The sequence below is a fragment of the Hippocampus guttulatus genome, chromosome 4 (assembly GCF_054856545.1).
Source record: "Hippocampus guttulatus isolate MCC_2025c chromosome 4, RoL_Hgut_1.0, whole genome shotgun sequence".
NCBI classification, from domain to species: domain Eukaryota; kingdom Metazoa; phylum Chordata; class Actinopteri; order Syngnathiformes; family Syngnathidae; genus Hippocampus; species Hippocampus guttulatus.
The window spans coordinates 3,883,594-3,901,406 of record NC_141264.1 but is presented as its reverse complement, the minus strand read 5'-3'; positions in this window follow the sequence as shown (position 1 = coordinate 3,901,406).

The window sequence follows — 17,813 nt, the reverse complement described above, 5'->3', positions numbered from 1 at the left end:
TGAATGTTAAAGTGAGGAAACCATGCGGGGGAGAAAAAAAATTCTAAATGACGCAACGATTTCTTTGCGACACTGTTGCCCATTTGAAAGAAACAATAAATGCAGGGAGGGATACCATCTGCTTGTCTCGTCCTATCCAATTTAATGTTCTAAAATCAAGACATTAAATATACTTGAAATTCACATGTGGATCCCCACGTCACAGGTAAAAAAATAATGATAAAATTGTGTGAACTTAGACATGCAGGAGAAGTGTTATCAAGCACTAGGAGCCAATGTATAGTGATCCCATGACGAGTTCTTGTTTTGACACCTTCAAAAAGCATCTCCAAGTGATCTGTAAATCATTCAAGATTACAGTCTTCAGATTCTATCTCATTATCTCATTGTATCATTATAGTAGCAATCCTTTGTCTTTGTCCATGTGTTTTATTACAGTCGTAAGACAATCTGCACCTTTACCAAATCTATAATTGGCTAAACATGTATATTTTGATTAAAAAAACAAAACATGTAGATTGGTCAATATGAACTCTTCATCTGCAAATTTGTCAATAAAGGTAACATCTGTCAAATCGGATATTTGGTATTATTATCTGGTGCATGCAAACTCAATAGAGGCTAAATAGGAAGTTGTAATATTTTCTGGCCAAATTATGTGTTTTGGAAAGGGGTTAATGCAAAGCATAGCATGAGGGGTGAAATTATATAATTTGTAAAATGATATTTTGTGTCTCTCAAAAATACTTTTTTGAAAGCTAACCTTTAGCCATATAAGGAAGTTATATGTCATAAGTTGTTTTCGTTGTCCTGAGAAAAGTTTATTTTCGCACATAATGGTTTGACGTCATACTTGACTCATTGTGTTAGCCACTGTTGCAGTCGAGGTTAATGGACAGAAGGGCAGAGCAAAAGAAGCATCCTAACTCTCGAGTAAACTGTTGCAAGTAAGATATTCACCATGCAATTAATATAATTGTTGCCTACAATGGTTAAAATAAACAATGATGTGTGGATGATCCCTTGCAAAATGCTTGCCGTGCTTATTCCGTAATTACTGTCAGGCATCATGGTGGACATTGCTCACGAGGCAAAGTTGTAGAAAGAGGTTAAGAAGACTGAAGCAAAAAAGAGACTTTCGGGTACTTTTATATGTAGCCAGCACATCTGGGCTGAGTTTTTTTTAAGCTTTATAAAATGCATAAAAACTTAACTAATCACATTCTCAAATCAAAATGACAAGTTGTTCTATACGAGTTAATTGGCAACACTTAGTGGGAAAATTGGACATTTTTGGTCCAATACAAAACTGTGGACATAGACGAGTTGAGTTACAAGAAGCGGCCATGAATTTCTGACACATGCACCCCAGAATTACTGCATCCCTTCAAAGCCTCCGCCTATTTGTTGTGTAAGAGGTCTGGTAAGCTTCAGATTTGCCTTTTTTTTTTTGTCAATGCAAAGCCTATTGCGGACTTGAATTTCATTAGAAAGACAATCTAGAGAGGAATTGACCTGCCCACAGCTGTGTCTTCAAATATGGTTTTGTATTATTCAATGTGCATGAAATAATGACCATGAACACTTAGTCATTGTTCTGTTCTGTATCAACTACAGGCAAAGAGGTCACTGTCATCATTTCCAATGTCTTTAACCCTTTCATGCACCCTGGAACCAGATAACATGATAAGATTTCCACCGTAGTAACCGCTGTCCCTGAAAGGGTTAAAAGAAAACAAACAGCTGCATACACATTAGTATGTCTACAAATGACCACTAAAAGAGGTGGATAGGGGCTCTCGAAGACCGGACTTGGGCACCCCTGATCAATTGCATCCTCAAAGAATGAAGCCATATCGTTTCCAGCCAAGAAATAAGTCTACCAGGTGACATTTTACTTTTGATCTGAGCGATATAGCGCCACATGGTCTTTTGATGACACAAAATACACTTTGAAGAATGAGTGAATCGGGCAATGCAGCAGACTCATTCGTGTGGTTGTGCTTGTTGTTGTGATTCGTGGTCGATTGCTATCAGTCATAAGGTGGAGCCAAACCTTCTGCCTGCATACCAACATGACAACCCCAAACATATACTGTACATCCCCCAAAATAACAGATACGGTACAAGAGGTGAGTTGGGAATCCTACCGGTATGTGTTCTTCATCAGGTTGTCAGAGTCAAGGATAGTCTTATACAGGGTGTCTATAAAGCCTGGGTACATGGTAAAAACACATACTTCTTAAAATAAAACAATTTTATTCAATTGTAATGTTGATCAATTATAGTTTCAACATGATTTCCATTATATATATATATATATATATATATATATATATATATATATATACACACACACCTATGTCTATATATCTATCTATATATATCTATATATATATATATATATATATATATATAATATATATATATATATATATATATATATATATAATGTATGTATGTGTGTAGGGTGTAATTATGACTAAATAAGGGATATCCCTTGTGCTGCAGTCGATGTAAATAATTTGATGTAATGCGACATACAATTTTACAAAAATTGTAAAAGTATTATTCCAGAATATTTTTTTACTTTCAACCACTCGACATGTTCAGTGGCATCAGCGCTATACATACACATAAAGTTCTTATTTTTTTCTATGTATTTTTGCCCTCTATGGACAATAAAAGCGGTACTGTGCTATATGACCTAAACCAGTGGTCCTCAACTAGAAATGCTGTAGGTCCATTTTTTTTTTTTAAATAAGACCAAGGTCCAGTCCCATGCACGGCGGTCATGGGGAGCAGGGCTATATGCCCATTTAGTATGGTCAAGCCAAGCTTATACAAATCAACACTCCTCACAACCAACCAATAATGGGGTGCATGAAAATAACAATTATTCACTTTGCCAGTACACAGCAAATAATGAGAGGTATTGTGTTGAGGCACAGGAACTCTTTTATTTTGTTAAGTTGTGCCTGCTTAATAATAGAAATAGCCCTTTTAGGGAAATAAGACATTTTTTACTTTAACTTTGTTAAACAGTAGTTGTCTTTTTTTCCCTTAATTTAACAAAAACAAAACAAAATACTAATTTTACCAAAATAAATACTAAACATGATAACAAAAATATCCTTTTCATTTGTACAATTCCCCTTTTCACATCCCCTCTGAAATCACTGAAAAATATATCAGAAGAGGAGTTAAGAACCATTTTAAATGCTGACACAAGGGAGCACAGGAATGTGCAGTGCTGTTCTTCCACTAAAGGTGAATGCAATGTCTGAGGCATGCAAATATTATTTGAGGACGCCATTGTGATGTTCAATTACCATGTTGCGGTGTTCTGCTGTTAAACAGCTGCAAAGATCCCCGGGGGGTAGACGGGAGCAAAACTGCACACAATCGAAACCTCCCGCGATTCGTCTTGTCTGTTGTGTTGTGTTATTTTTGTTATTTTGACTTCAAAATGGCGCCGCGTGAGTGGCTGCCTTTCCAGCAGCTCCTATATTTTGTTGTTCTACTTCTTCCTTCCGTACCTTTACTGCTGTGAATCGGGAATTTCTCCATTGCGAGACAAATAAAGGTTTTCTTATTATTAATTGTCTGTGTGCGGCTCTCCTGGGCTGAAGCTGTGAGCACACTGTGGCGTCGCGCATGCGTCTGTTTCCTGACACAATCATCCATTTTGAATGCGTGACATGTATGGGCACACCTTAAGTTCAGAGGAGCCAATCAGCGCATCGTTATCGCCAACATGCCCTGCTCAGCCAGGGTCTCCAGTTAGTCAAACATTATACACACACAGTCGCGCTGCTGCGGTACTCTGCAATACATCTGTTGGTGCACGCAAAGAATACAACGGATAATTTTAACAAGCGATCGCGGTAATGCGCAGATTATAGTCCAAAAATATAAAATGTATAACGTAAAAATTACTTTATAATTTTTTATTTTATACAATTTGCCGAGGGTCCGGACAGAGGAGGTCGGCGGTCCAGTCGTGGATCGCGGTCCGCCAGTTGAGGAAGACTGACCTAAACATATATTCATTCATTCATTTTCCGAACCGCTTTTATCCTCACTAGGGTTGCGGGCTAAACATAATAAACATAAACAAAATAAAATAAAAATCCTCGTCTCACCCCCCCTCGGGTGGTGTCCGTCCCTCATTCAGCTCGGGTCCTCTACCAGAGGCCAGGAAGCTTGAGGGTTCTGTGCAGTATCCTTGCTGTTCCCAGCACTGCACATTTCTGGACTGAGATGTCCGATGTTGTTCCCGGGATCTGTTGCAACCACTCATCTAGTTTGGGGGTCACTGCCCCGAGTGCTCCGACCACCACAGGCACGACTGTCACCTTTACCTTCCAGGCTCTCTCCAGCTCCTCTCTGAGCCTTTGGTATTTCTCGAGTTTCTCGTGTTCCTTCTTTCTGATGTTTCCATCACTTGGGACAGCTACATCCACTACAACGGCTTTCCTCTGCCCTTTATCTATGATCACGATATCTGGTTGGTTTGCCATTACCATCTTGTCAGTCTGGATCTGGAAGTCCCACAGGATCTTCACTCTATATTTATATATATATCTATATAGATATATACATACACAGTATATAAAAAACATGAATTGGATATGAATATTTCATATCACACCATTTTTATGCTTTGTCTTTGATTTAAAGATGACAACACGCAAAAATCTACAAAAATTGTAGAAATTGTAAAACAAGGGTTTTAAGCTTTGAATTTTAAGCTTTAAAATGGCCCAAATCACTCTGACGACAAAGCAATTCCATCTAATTGGTCAGAAATTATTAAGCATTAAAGCTTACCTTTGAGGTAACAACAAATACTGCATGAAAGAAGCGGTGAAATACATTGATGTTCATTTTGTGATGATGATGGTTATCCATCAAATAATTTTCGAGATTATTAGGGTCAAAGGTGAGCAGGTGCCGATCCAACATTTCCCCCTGCCTTGGTGGACGTCTGTGTTCCACTAAATTTGTCAAGTCTAATTGTGACTACGGTGGCCCGGTGATGCAGTGGTTAACGTGTCGACCTCACAGTGCAGAGGTTGTGGGTTCTATTCCGGCTCCAGCCTCCCTGTGTGAAGTTTGCATGTTCTCCCTGTGCCTGTGTACTCCGGTTTCCTTCCACATTCCAAAAACATGCATGGTAGGTTGATTGAATGCTCAAAATTCTCCCGAGTTGTGATTTTGAGTTCGAATGGTTGTTTGTCTATGTGTCCCTTGCGATTGACTGGCAACCAGTTCAGGGTGTACCCCGCCTACTGCCCGAAGACAGCTGGGATAGGCTCCAGAACGCCCGCAAACCTTGTGAGGATAAGCCAGGGGTGTCCAAAGTCGGTCCTCAGGGGCCGCCGTCCTGCCTGTTTTCCAGCTCTCTCAGGAGCAACACACCTGATTCAAATAATCAGGAATGTTCTAATGCTGCTTCAGAGCTGGCTGATGAGCCATCAACTGAATCGGGTGTGTTGCAGCCGGGAGAGCTGGAAAACAAGCAGCATGGCGGCTCCTGAGGACCGACTTTGGACACCCCTGGGATAAGCGGATGAGAATATGGATATTTGAATTACTTGTTGACTTATTTTTGCCTGGGTGGGTTTTGCTGCAGAAGAGCTCTCACTCTGCTTGCAGAATTTCCATATGTTCTCAACTCAGCCCAATTTATGTCCTTCAATTTTATTCCATCGCCTTACGGAGACACACCTGATTATGTTCTCAAATATGGGATCATGTTTTTGTTGCATGAGGTGGTATGCTTTCCATCATCCTGTCACAGCTATGGTCTCACTTCCTGTACCTGTTTTTACACATGGTGTACCAGACCCACAATGAAAGAAATTTGGTTTTAGAGTCGAATAAAAAATATTTTTCAGATAATGCTGGGGTGGAGAGTACAGATAAAAAGGACAAGCAAACCTAATGATAGAAAAAGACAGAAACCCAAAAACTAAAGCTTACAATTGAAAGCTGGACATCACTGACACTTGACATGATTTGCACTGACACAAAAAAATCAATAAGCCAGCACTCAAAAGAGAATACTGTTGAAAATAGCATGAATTTTTGTTTGAAAGATTGATAATGTAACTGGAAGAGCATTTGTTGGTTATTTGATTTAAAAAAATACAAGAACACGTGTAGACAATAGCAATAAGAATAATTTTTCGGTGTGCACAGTTTTGCTCTCGGTCTCCTCACATACCCTTCTCTTCAAAGGCGAGATAACAGCAGCACAGGAAGGCAACAGACACTTTTCTTTTTCAAACCGCAGAGGTCTTGCTGTGAGGAAAAGGAAAAGGGTGTACATCATGAGCTATTAGAGCATCATTGTCCGGGGGAAAAAAGGTACATGGACACAATACAGTTAGTGCCACCATTAAAGAGCTTTGCACAAGAGACAAGGTCAGCCTTTGAAGGTAGATTGTATTCTGATTTTAAATATAATTGAAAGTAAAAACCAAATGGCCAAAAATAAGTGACAAAAGCTCATGAAGCATTTCTGAGGAAAAATATCCAGTATTAAGTAAACAAGTGGTGACTGATGGAGTGTTCTCCAGGTCTCAACTACAGTGGTACCTCTACTTACGAAATTAATTGGTTCCGGGAGACATTTTTTAACGAGAACATTTTGTAAGAGACGCGTTATCCATGTACCGGTAAATGCCCTAAGCCATTCTAAGCCCCCCAAAACTCAGACATAAATGTGTTCTAAAGCATAAAAATGCATTAAAATATGTAACAAATACATGTTACATATTAGATTATTCAACTCAACTCAACTGTATTTATAGAGCACTTTCAGACACCCATCGCTGCATACAAAGTGCTGTACATGGAGCAACTAACATATACAACAGTAAAGCAACAAATCGGTAACAAAGATGGTAGAAAGCACCGAACAGCAAAACCAAGAACAAATCTGAGTCATGCTGAGTCAAAAGCCAAAGAATACAAGTGAGTTTTGAGGCGGGTTTTAAAGATGGGCAGCGAGGAGGCTTGCCGAATGTTCAGTGGGAGGTCATTCCAGAGAGAGGGACCAGCAACGGAAAAGGCTCGATCCCTTCTGAGCCTCAGTTTAGTTCTTGGTACCTCTAATAATGTCTGGTCCACAGACCTGAGGCGCCGGGCAGGTGTGTAGCGACGGATGAGCTCAGAGAAGTAAGGTGGCGCGAGGTCATTTAGAGATTTGAGACAAATAATAGGATCTTGAATTAGATTATTGCACAATAAGTGAGAGTTGTGCATAATGTAAAAAACTAAGAATAAAGAATAAAAATGATGGTCATTTAACTTTTAACTGCGTTCTTGTCGTTGTTTTGCTCTAGTTCATGTTCTCTCTCAGAAGTGTTTTTTCTCTGGCGTTTTGTAAAGAACTGAGCAAAGGACGTCTGCTTTTGTTGGCTTTTAACAATCTTTCGAAAATGTCCAAGGCAAACATCAGCAGAGTGGGTGATTGCCCGACTGGTGAACACTCTTTCTGGAGATTCAAATTTACGTAAAACAATATGAACATGGCCCGAGAGGCGAATGACAATGACGCTGCATAAACACACATCTATCTATTGACACACAAACACATCGGTAGAGGTCTCTCTTAGCCAATGGGATGACAGCATGATGCTCAGGAATAGCCAGTGGCAGAGTAGCTATCAGGATGTTGAGTTAAGTAAACTTGGAGATCCGACTCGCAACCCATACTGTATTTTTTACCTTTCATATCTTGAAATTTCTGTCGTAACTAGAGGCAATATTTTTCTGTTGGGGCGTTTCGTAACTTGAAAATTTCGTATGAGGAGACGTTCGGAAGTAGAGGTACTAATGCAGTGGTCCTCAACTAGAAATGCTGGAGGTCCACTTTTTTTTTTTTTTTTTAATAAGACCAAGGCACGGCCATGGGGAGCAGGGCCATATGCCCATTTAGTATGGTCAAGCCAAGCTTATGCAAATCAACACTCCTCACAACCAACCAATAATGGGGTGCATGAAAATAACAATTATTCACTTTGCCAGTACACAGCAAATAATGAGAGGTATTGTGTTGAGGCACAGGAACTCTTTTATTTTGTTAAGATGTGCCTGCTTAATAATAGAAATAGCCCTTTTAGGGAAATACGACATTTTTACTTTAACTTTGTTAAACAGTAGTTGTCTTTTTTTTCCCTTAATTTAACAAAAACAAAACAAAATACTAATTTTACCAAAATAAATACTAAACATGAAAACAAAAATATCCTTTTCATTTGTACAATTCCCCTTTTCACATCCCCTCTGAAATCACTGAAAAATATATCAGAAGAGGAGTTAAGAACCATTTTAAATGCTGACACAAGGGAGCACAGGAATGTGCAGTGCTGTTCTTCCACTAAAGGTGAATGCAATGTCTGAGGCATGCAAATATTCTTTGAGGACGCCATTGGGATGTTCATTTACCATGTTGCGGTGTTCTGCTGTTAAACAGCTGCAAAGATCCCCGGGTAGACGGGAGCAAAACTGCACACAATCGAAACCTCCCGCGATTCGTCTTGTCTAATTGTCTGTGTGCGGCTCTCCTGTGCTGAAGAGTACAGTGTGAGCACACTGTGGCATCGCGCATGCGTCTGTTTCCTGACACAATCATCCATTTTGAATGCGTGACGCTTATGTATGGGCAAACCTTAAGTTCAGAAGCATTATACACACAAAGTCGCGCTGGTGCGGTCCTCTGCATTACATCTGTTAGTGCACGCAAAGAATACAACGGATAATTTTAACAAGCGATCGCGGGAATGCGCAGATTATAGTCCAAAAATATAAAATGTATAACGTAAAAATCACTTTATAATTTTTTATTTTATACAATTTGCCGAGGGTCCGGACAGAGGAGGTCCGGACAGAGGAGGTCGGTGGTCCGGTCGTGGATCGCGGTCCGCCAGTTGAAGAAGACTGTACTAATGTATTCTCAACTGCCACGGTTGCGCACATTTACCCTTATTTGCATTAAGAACCGCCTCTTATATCCCGTATAGAATATCAGCAACTCTTTTAAGAAATCCAAAGCATTGCAAAGAGGATGTAGAGAATCTCAACGATCTCTGTTACTACGAAAAGTAAAAAATAAAAAAACGAGTTAACATGAAAAATAAAAATGATACATATATTTTTTAATGTGTCACGGCCCACAGATGAGGATTGTCTCTGATTCACTAGAGGAGGACGAGCAAGTTATTTGGTGACATCACGACTGCATACTGTACGAGATGGCAAGTTAAATCAAATCAATAGAAAAAAATGTTCACACTCGTTGCACGCATTATTTCCTTTGTGTTTTCTCGAGCGTGAGTTGGAAGGATTTGGACAGCGCATAGTTCAGCTGTACGCATTACGTTTGTTGCAAAGTGAACGCTGATCACTTGTTTGGTGCCGACTGTGCTTCATTCCTTATGCTGCGTAAATGACGTCCATAGAATTATATCTATCTATCTATCTATCGAAAGCTATGTATATCTATCAGTGTTGTATCCAAGGACCGCCAAGGACTTGACTCTGAGGCCAAGGCCAAGGCCAAGGACTTGAGAAATTTTCCGAGGCCAAGGCCAAGGACCAAGGACTTGCCTCCGAGGCCAAGGCCAAGGACCAAGGACTGATTTCGAAACTAAGCCTAGCCGAGGACATGTATAAAACAATGCTATCATACCACTTGGCAGGTCTTCATGATTTGCAACACCCCTCCATCATAACCCTTTGCACTCCCTAACGCTTGAATGAAGTGTTTTTATTCAAAGAGTAGAACAGTCAGGGTTCGTGTTATTTATACTGAGAAAAAAAAATAAAATCATATGGTATACATTTATGAATTAATGTTTTAGTGCAGTAGTTTCTTAATATGAAGTAAATCAACACTCAACAGGCATGACGTGGCACGGAACACAAGTTGAGAAATGACTTTGCATAGAAGTCAATCACTGACTGCAGAAAAAGCGGTAATCTCTCAGTGATAATTTTACAGTTTACCGGCAGCGAGTCCCAGGGACTCGCTGATCAGAAAAGTACAAGTGCCATTATGGATTGAGAGAGTCCCAAATTTCGAATTCTGAAAGGGTCTACTTATTCAATTGCATATGATAATAACACAAACAACAACATATACATACAATGATAAACAAATGCTGCAAAAATTTAAATAATTCAGGAGCAGGCCTGAGGATTTCGGAAATTCATGGTAACCGTTTTTCGGTTCCGTCGGATTACCCAATGGGAAACCATGATTACAAATGTTGGGTTCCGTAAACGTTCATCATGGGAACCCATTTTTCTATTTTGACTGATATTGATAATCAAGAATTCCGAAACTCCAAAGTATAATGTTTCAAGGGTCAATGTTTGAAAACTATGCATTAACAATGAACATTACATCAGCAGCTGTGTACTCCAGGTTTATTCCAAAAAATAAATGGATCAAAAACTGGTGTACTCATGTGGCATCATCAGAGTATTTTTTCCAATCTCACACAGCAAAGATTAATTGACTGGTAATCATTAATACAGGTAAGTATTGATGTGGCTTGACATCCTCTTCCCAAGACGATGCATGTGTAAACTACGATCAATTTGACACACGTCATCATGAGTTCTACCAACAGTGAACATTAGCATTACTACACCTTGTGACGAATGTTTTATTCATAAAGTTTCCATGCTACAACCAGTAAATTATAGAATAACCAATACGTGCCTCGCGTCGTATTTCGCTCTCGCGTTCTGTGCATACGTCACAGGTGAGTTTAGTGATACGTCCTTTGGACGATTCATACGAAAAATCAGACAAGCATTCCCATTTCTTAAATATCGTAATTAGTAGACCTTGGTGAGTGTTTTTTGCCGCCATCTCAAACTTTCATCGGTGCGATTCCTCAGTTTGCGGACTAAAATAACAACCCGCATGCGCACATAACGTCATCTGTTGTGTCCCCCCCCCCCCCCCCCAACACTGAAAACAAAACAAAACAAAACAAAACGAAAGTAAATTAGAAGAAACACACACACACCACATCACATCACAAACACACATACAGGCGCAGTGAAATCGCGTGGATCACACAGTCAATTCAAATGCGGTGACTATAATTAAACTATTTTTCGGTACCGTGAAAATGACGCCACGGAAACGACACGCAACTGGTCACGACTGTTACTGTGAAATCCTCAGGCCTTGCCGTAGTTTTTTTTTTTGTTTGTTAGTTTTGCCTGAGAAATTTCCTTGCGTCCCAAAAACGCACATTGTTTGGAACTGTGCGTCCCGTGGGAAAATTATGCGTCCCGCGTCTAGAACGCGGGACGCAGAGGTAACGAGATGGCTGAATCTCTAACCTGAATCTCTAACCAGTACTACTATTATTACCACTACCACTAATACTACATTAATTTAATACCTTCAACTTCAAAATAATAATAATAAATAATTAAATCAACCATGAACATCTGTGCGGAGTATGGACTGGAAACCCCAAGGTCAAAATGGGAAACACCTCCGAAGGTGGTGGAGAATGACAGAGCGAAGATCCTGTGGGACTTCCAGATCCAGACTGACAAGATGGTAATGGCGAACCAACCAGATATCGTGATCATAGATAAAGGGCAGAGGAAAGCCGTTGTAGTGGATGTAGCGGTCCCAAGTGATGGAAACATCAGAAAGAAGGAACACGAGAAACTCGAGAAATACCAAGGGCTCAGAGAGGAGCTGCAGAGAGCCTGGAAGGTAAAGGTGACAGTCGTGCCTGTGGTGGTCGGAGCACTCGGGGCAGTGACCCCCAAACTAGATGAGTGGTTGCAACAGATCCCGGGAACAACATCGGACATCTCAGTCCAGAAACGTGCAGTGCTGGGAACAGCAAGGATACTGCGCAGAACCCTCAAGCTTCCTGGCCTCTGGTAGAGGACCCGAGCTGAATGAGGGACGGACACCACCCGAGGGGGGGTGAGACGAGGAATTTTATATATATATAATTCCTCTTGTCTGAGACATTCTCTGAGTACGTCATCCGTTGGAGCCTTCTCCTTGATGTATTCATGGAGCTTGGATGTTTCATCCTGGACAGTGGCTCTCACACTCACTAGTCCCCGGCCTCCTTCCTTTCGGCTTGCGTACAGTCTCAGGGTGCTGGATTTGGGATGGAACCCTCCATGCATGGTTAGGAGCTTTCGGGTCTTAACGTCTGTGGTCTGAATCTCTTCCTTTGGCCACCTTATTATTCTTGCAGGGTATCTGATCACTGGCAGGGCATAGCTATTTATTGCCCGGGTCATACTCTTGCCATTGAGCTGGCTTCTTAGGACTTGCCTCACTCGCTGGAGGTATTTGGCCGTAGCCGCTTTCCTTGTTGCCAGTTCGAGGTTGCCATTGGCTTGTGGTATACCGAGGTACTTGTAGCTGTCCTCAATGTCTGCTATTGTTCCTTCAGGGAGTGAAACCCCTTCAGTACGGACTACCTTTCCTCTCTTAGTCACCATCCGACTACATTTCTCAAGCCCGAATGACATCCCGATGTCGCTGCTGTAGATCCTGGTTGTGTGGATCAGGGAGTCTATGTCCCTTTCGCTCTTAGCATACAGCTTTATGTCATCCATGTAGAGGAGGTGACTGATTGTAGCTCCATTTCTGAGGCGGTATCCATAGCCTGTCTTGGTGATTACTTGGCTTAGGGGGTTCAGTCCTATGCAGAACAGCAGTGGGGAGAGTGCATCACCTTGGTATATGCCACATTTGATGGACACTTGGGTAAGTGGCTTGCCTTTGGCTTCAAGTGTGGTTTTCCACATCCTCATCGAGTTCGCAACGAAGGCTCTTAGGGTCCTGTTCACCTTATACAACTCCAAGCATTCAGTGTGATCCATGTATGTGGCATCGAGTCATAGGCTTTCTTGTAATCAATCCAGGCTGTGCACAGGTTGGTACGTCTTGTGCGACTGTTCGTCAACCAGGAGCTGATGTTTGGCTCCTCTGATATCTCTACCAATGCCCTTCTGTGCTTCGCTCATGTATTGATCCATGTGTCCACTTATCTTAGCCGCAACGATGCCTGACATGAGCTTCCATGTTGTGGAGAGACAGGTTATTGGCCGATAGTTGGATGGGACTGCACCCTTTGAGGGATCCTTCATGATCAGGATCGTTCGCCCTTCGGTTAGCCATCCTGGGTGAGTCCCATCCCTCAGCAGCTGGTTCATTTGTGCTGCTAGGCGCTAATGGAGTGCTGTGAGTTTCTTTAGCCAGCAGGTGTGAACCTGGTGCTGTCCAGTTCTTCATATCTGAGACTCTTTCCTGTATGTCTGCCACTGTTATGGTAACTGGGTTCTGTTCAGGGAGGCTGCTGTGCTCCTCTCTCAGGGTCACCAGCCATTGTGCACTGCTGTTATGTGCAACCTCCTTCTCCCATATGCCTTTCCAGTACCTTTCAGTTTCCAGTCTTGGTGGGTCAGGGGGTTGGTTGGACCCTGCCACTGAGCGTACACTTTCGCAGGTTGTGTTGCGAATAGCCTGTTTATTCGTCTGGCCTCATTCTCTTTCGTGTATCGCTTTAGGCGGCTGGACAAGGCTTGGAGCCTTTGTTTGGCAGTTTCGAGTGCTTCAGGTATGGTCATCTGGATGTACCTCTCGGGTATCGGCCTTTTCATCACACCTCTCTGGGCCTCCGTCAATTGACTCACATCTTTCCGAGCCGCCTTGATCTTAGCCTCCAACCGTCTTTTCCATGGTGGGTAACGTATCTCATGGCTTCCATGGTTGCTCTTATAGCCAAGCATCTCAAGGATCACTGATGCTGAAGCGTGTATCAGCTCATTGGTTTCCGTGATCGTTACGGTAGGGATCGCCCTCAGTGCTGCATTCACACTTTCCATGAGACTTTCAGGTGGTACTTCACATAGCCGTTGTAATCGGTTTCTAGGTTGCCCAGCTTTCATTCTCGCCATGATCTTGGCTTTCAGGTCAGTTGCTGCCTCGCTCAGCATTTTATTCATTGGGGCTGGCCTCCCAATCTCATCATCTGCATTATTGGGGCTTGCCTCCCAATCTCTGGAATGACCTCCTCCTCTGATCTGGCAGCCTGGGGCCCTTCACGTTGTACCTCATCAATCTCAAGTTGTGACAGCAGTTGCCGTTTGTGGATGTTGGAACACTGAGCTACTAGTTGTTTCGTGGTCAACCGTGACTGTGGGTTTCGAAGTAACCATTTAGCCCACATTCTCTGCATGTAACCCCTCTGACTAGGGTTGCTTGAGTAGTAGCATTCCAACAGAGCCATGTTATCGCTTCTCGCCCATCTCCGCTTTGTTCCAGTAGCCCATTTTTCATCAAGGTGCTCTGGTTGCCCAGCTGACGCAGACCTTGTTTGGCCGGGCGACGTCTGAGCCGGCATGTCATTCATTTTACTGTCTCTCATCATTGTATGAGGTAGGCATTAGCGTGAAGGATCTTGCCCAAGGACCCACACTGGATGGTGTTATGTGCTCATTTTTTGCCCCTAGCGGGATTCGAACCACCGTCTCCCGTATGCCAAACCGATGCCTTACCAACTGAGCTATCCAGCCGCTATACACACAGTGTGTGTGTGTGTGTGTGTGTGTGTGTGTGTGTGTGTGTGTATATATATATATATATATATATATATATATATATATACACAGCACATTAATGTGCCATGGCACAGTGGTTGAGAATCACTGAGTTCAGAAATGTGTTGAGTGTAAATGCATCACTTGGCAATCCAACTCTAAGCATATTAATGTCACAAAAAAAGTCTGCCCTGAAATTATTTACGTCATGCTCTCACCCACTTTTGGTGCAAATTACACTTAATAACTCATCATTTAGGTCACCTTCAAAAGGAAATACCAATTAGATCGTAAGTGTGATTATGTGTTATTTGGAAACATAATAGCTCGTTTTCTTTGAAGGACCATCTCATTAAGAAGAAAAAAAAGGGGAGGGGGGAATCATCTGAGCCAAACCTGTCTTCAACAATTTTCTCCTGTTGTAAGACATTCCCAATGAATATGTACAAGAAACCTAACAAAGTGGACTGTGTACCTACCTAAGACAGGTTTGTTCCGCAATTTTCTGTGAACAACCAAAGCCATGATAAAAACACATTTTAGACGTAAAGATGAGGGTGTAGGAGCCAAATTAGTTACTTTTGATAACCAATGAATGCATTCTGTACTTTTGCATTTCATAAAACTGTGGCTGGAGTTATTTGGAACAGTTGTGTTTCAGTTCAGACTTACCTTTATTAGTTCCCCAATTGGTACATGTTAGGGATGCTCCGATCGATCGATGGATGATCAATATCCAACACTTTGGAGAGAACGTATCATACTGTATATCACAGATATGCCATCAGTGAGATGATGCTGATCTCTGCAATAATCACGTTGACGTTTTCATTTGAAAGTAACGTGATGTGAAACGAAAGCCTGTCGTGAGGGTTCTTTGTCATCAAGAATGTACTGTAGTCATCATCCTGAATGGACAGCGTTTCTCTCACGATGGCACATCAAAACCGCACTGACGTTTGGAGAGAACATCTGAAACAGGGATGAGTTTTGGGAAGTCAGTCCTTTTATTGGATGAAACCAAAGTGAAGTTGTTTGGGCATATGGATTCTGGCTGTGCTTGGAGAAGAAAAGGCAAGGCCTTCAACCCTGCATCGTACTAATGGGACTGATGATTTGTTCCTCTATTCACTAATTATCATTTTTTAACTAAAATCCAGCTAGGATAGGCTCCAGCACCCCCCGTGACCCTTGTGAGGATAAAGCGGATCGGAAAATGGATGAATGGACAATAGGGTGATTGACTCAAACAACTTATGAAAGTCAAATACAGTAAATATTCTCTAGTACGGACTCGTGTTTGCGCTGTCCAATTTGTCCTGATAACAGAAATTCCTCATTTGGGAAATGAACATGGTACATGTCCTTTATGAACCTGCAAGTATGTTGACAAAATGCACGTGTAACAACACAATCAATAAAATACAAAAATATACTATCAAAAAACTGTTTATATAACAAAAACTGCAATACAGGTGTATCCCCAAAAAAAATCACAACAGTAAAATACATACAGTATTTGAATGTTTATTTTTTTCTGTCTTGGGAAAAAAATGTGTATTTTGGACTGTTTTGTTGGATGCATTCTTCGGTTTATGACAATGTTTGCCTGCGTGTCATACAGTTTTCTTGCTAGTTGCAAGTAACTGTCCCGTTGATCACCGATGTCTGGTAATTCTTGTGCATACTGAAGGATTTTTGTTGCCATTTGCATTGCTTCCTTGCTGGATGGTGGCTTGTCATCAGGAGTTGAATCGATGCCTTGTTGTTTAAAGTTTCGTAGATTTCCGTCTTTCTCACTCCAAGTGTCTGCTGGATCTTTTTAACTTTGTGTCCAGCCTCACTCAAACGGATGCATTTCACTCGCTCCGCTCCAGTCGTTACAGTTCTTCTACGTTTCGATGCGATGATCTACACGTCGTAAGTGAATAAAGTTAAAATCTTGCGCAATTACAGTAAAACGCACGCCAATAAAAAGTCGCTTGCACGTCTTCGTTTCGAATCTGATGAATGAAAACGGCGAAGTGAACACGTTTCTTCGGTCATGTCGAGTGGGTGCTGCTTTTAAGCTAGTGCTGCGTTCTCCAGGACGTAAGTGAATCAAGTTAAAATCATTCACAATTACAGTAAAACGCACGGCAATAAAAACTCACTTACACGTCGTCGTTTAGAATCTGATGATCGAAAAACGTGAAGTGAAAACTTGTTTCAGCGTTGTGTCTTTTCTGTTGCATCGGGTGGGCGTTGCGTGTATTTAAGCTCCCGCGGCATTACACCTCCATCCGGGTTACGGGTAGTGGAATTTCCGCATACGCAAGTTCCGGTAACACGTAATATCGTAGTCAAAATGTTAATGCATAGGTTTTTATTCCGGGTGAAGGATATTCCTTTCCATAGAATTCCGGGGATGGGAATATTTACTGTAGTCTCGGCGCTTGTTATGGGCTTTTGCAATCTCTTCAAATGACACAGTATACTGACGTCATGATTTTTTTCCCCTTTGATCTCCCTCCTTTAAAAATAAAATAAATAAATAAAAATAATACAGTGGACCAGAGCATATTTGTAGTTAGACAAATGAGAATTCACCTATCCCATTATTTACAGAAGAACTCGCCAGTGATGTGACAAAAAAAAAAAAAAAAAGTAAATGCAAAATGTACAGATTTTTTTTTTAAAAAACAAAAATACTATGAACAGTAAGTATGATTTAGTGCAGGAGTGCTGATCAACCGGTAGCCCGCGGACTGGTCCCAAGTTGATCGCGAGGGGTGGGAGACGGAGATGGGGGGGAAAAAAAGATTTGTGTGTTTGTAGGTTTCGGTTTCATTCATTTTGGAGGCCGTTACGGCTGTTGCTCATCGTGCCATGCGTGTGTGCATATGTGCGCGTGGGCATTGTTACACACCCTCGTGTGTGCGTGTGTGTGTATGCTTGCACGCTCGCGATCAGGTCAATCGCGGGAGGTTGGTCGCTTCAAAATTCGATCTTCTGTCAAAAAAGGTTGGGCACTTCTGATTTAGCGTGTTGAAGTGTCTCTTTAAATGAGACAATGATTACTCTCTACCATAAGAAAGCTAAAAATCACAAGGCGGTTATGTGTTTGGCAGAACTTCTGACATACACACACTCACTAAGTCACAACTCTGAAAGAGTCATAATATATTTGAGATATACAGTCAGTGGGGGGAGAG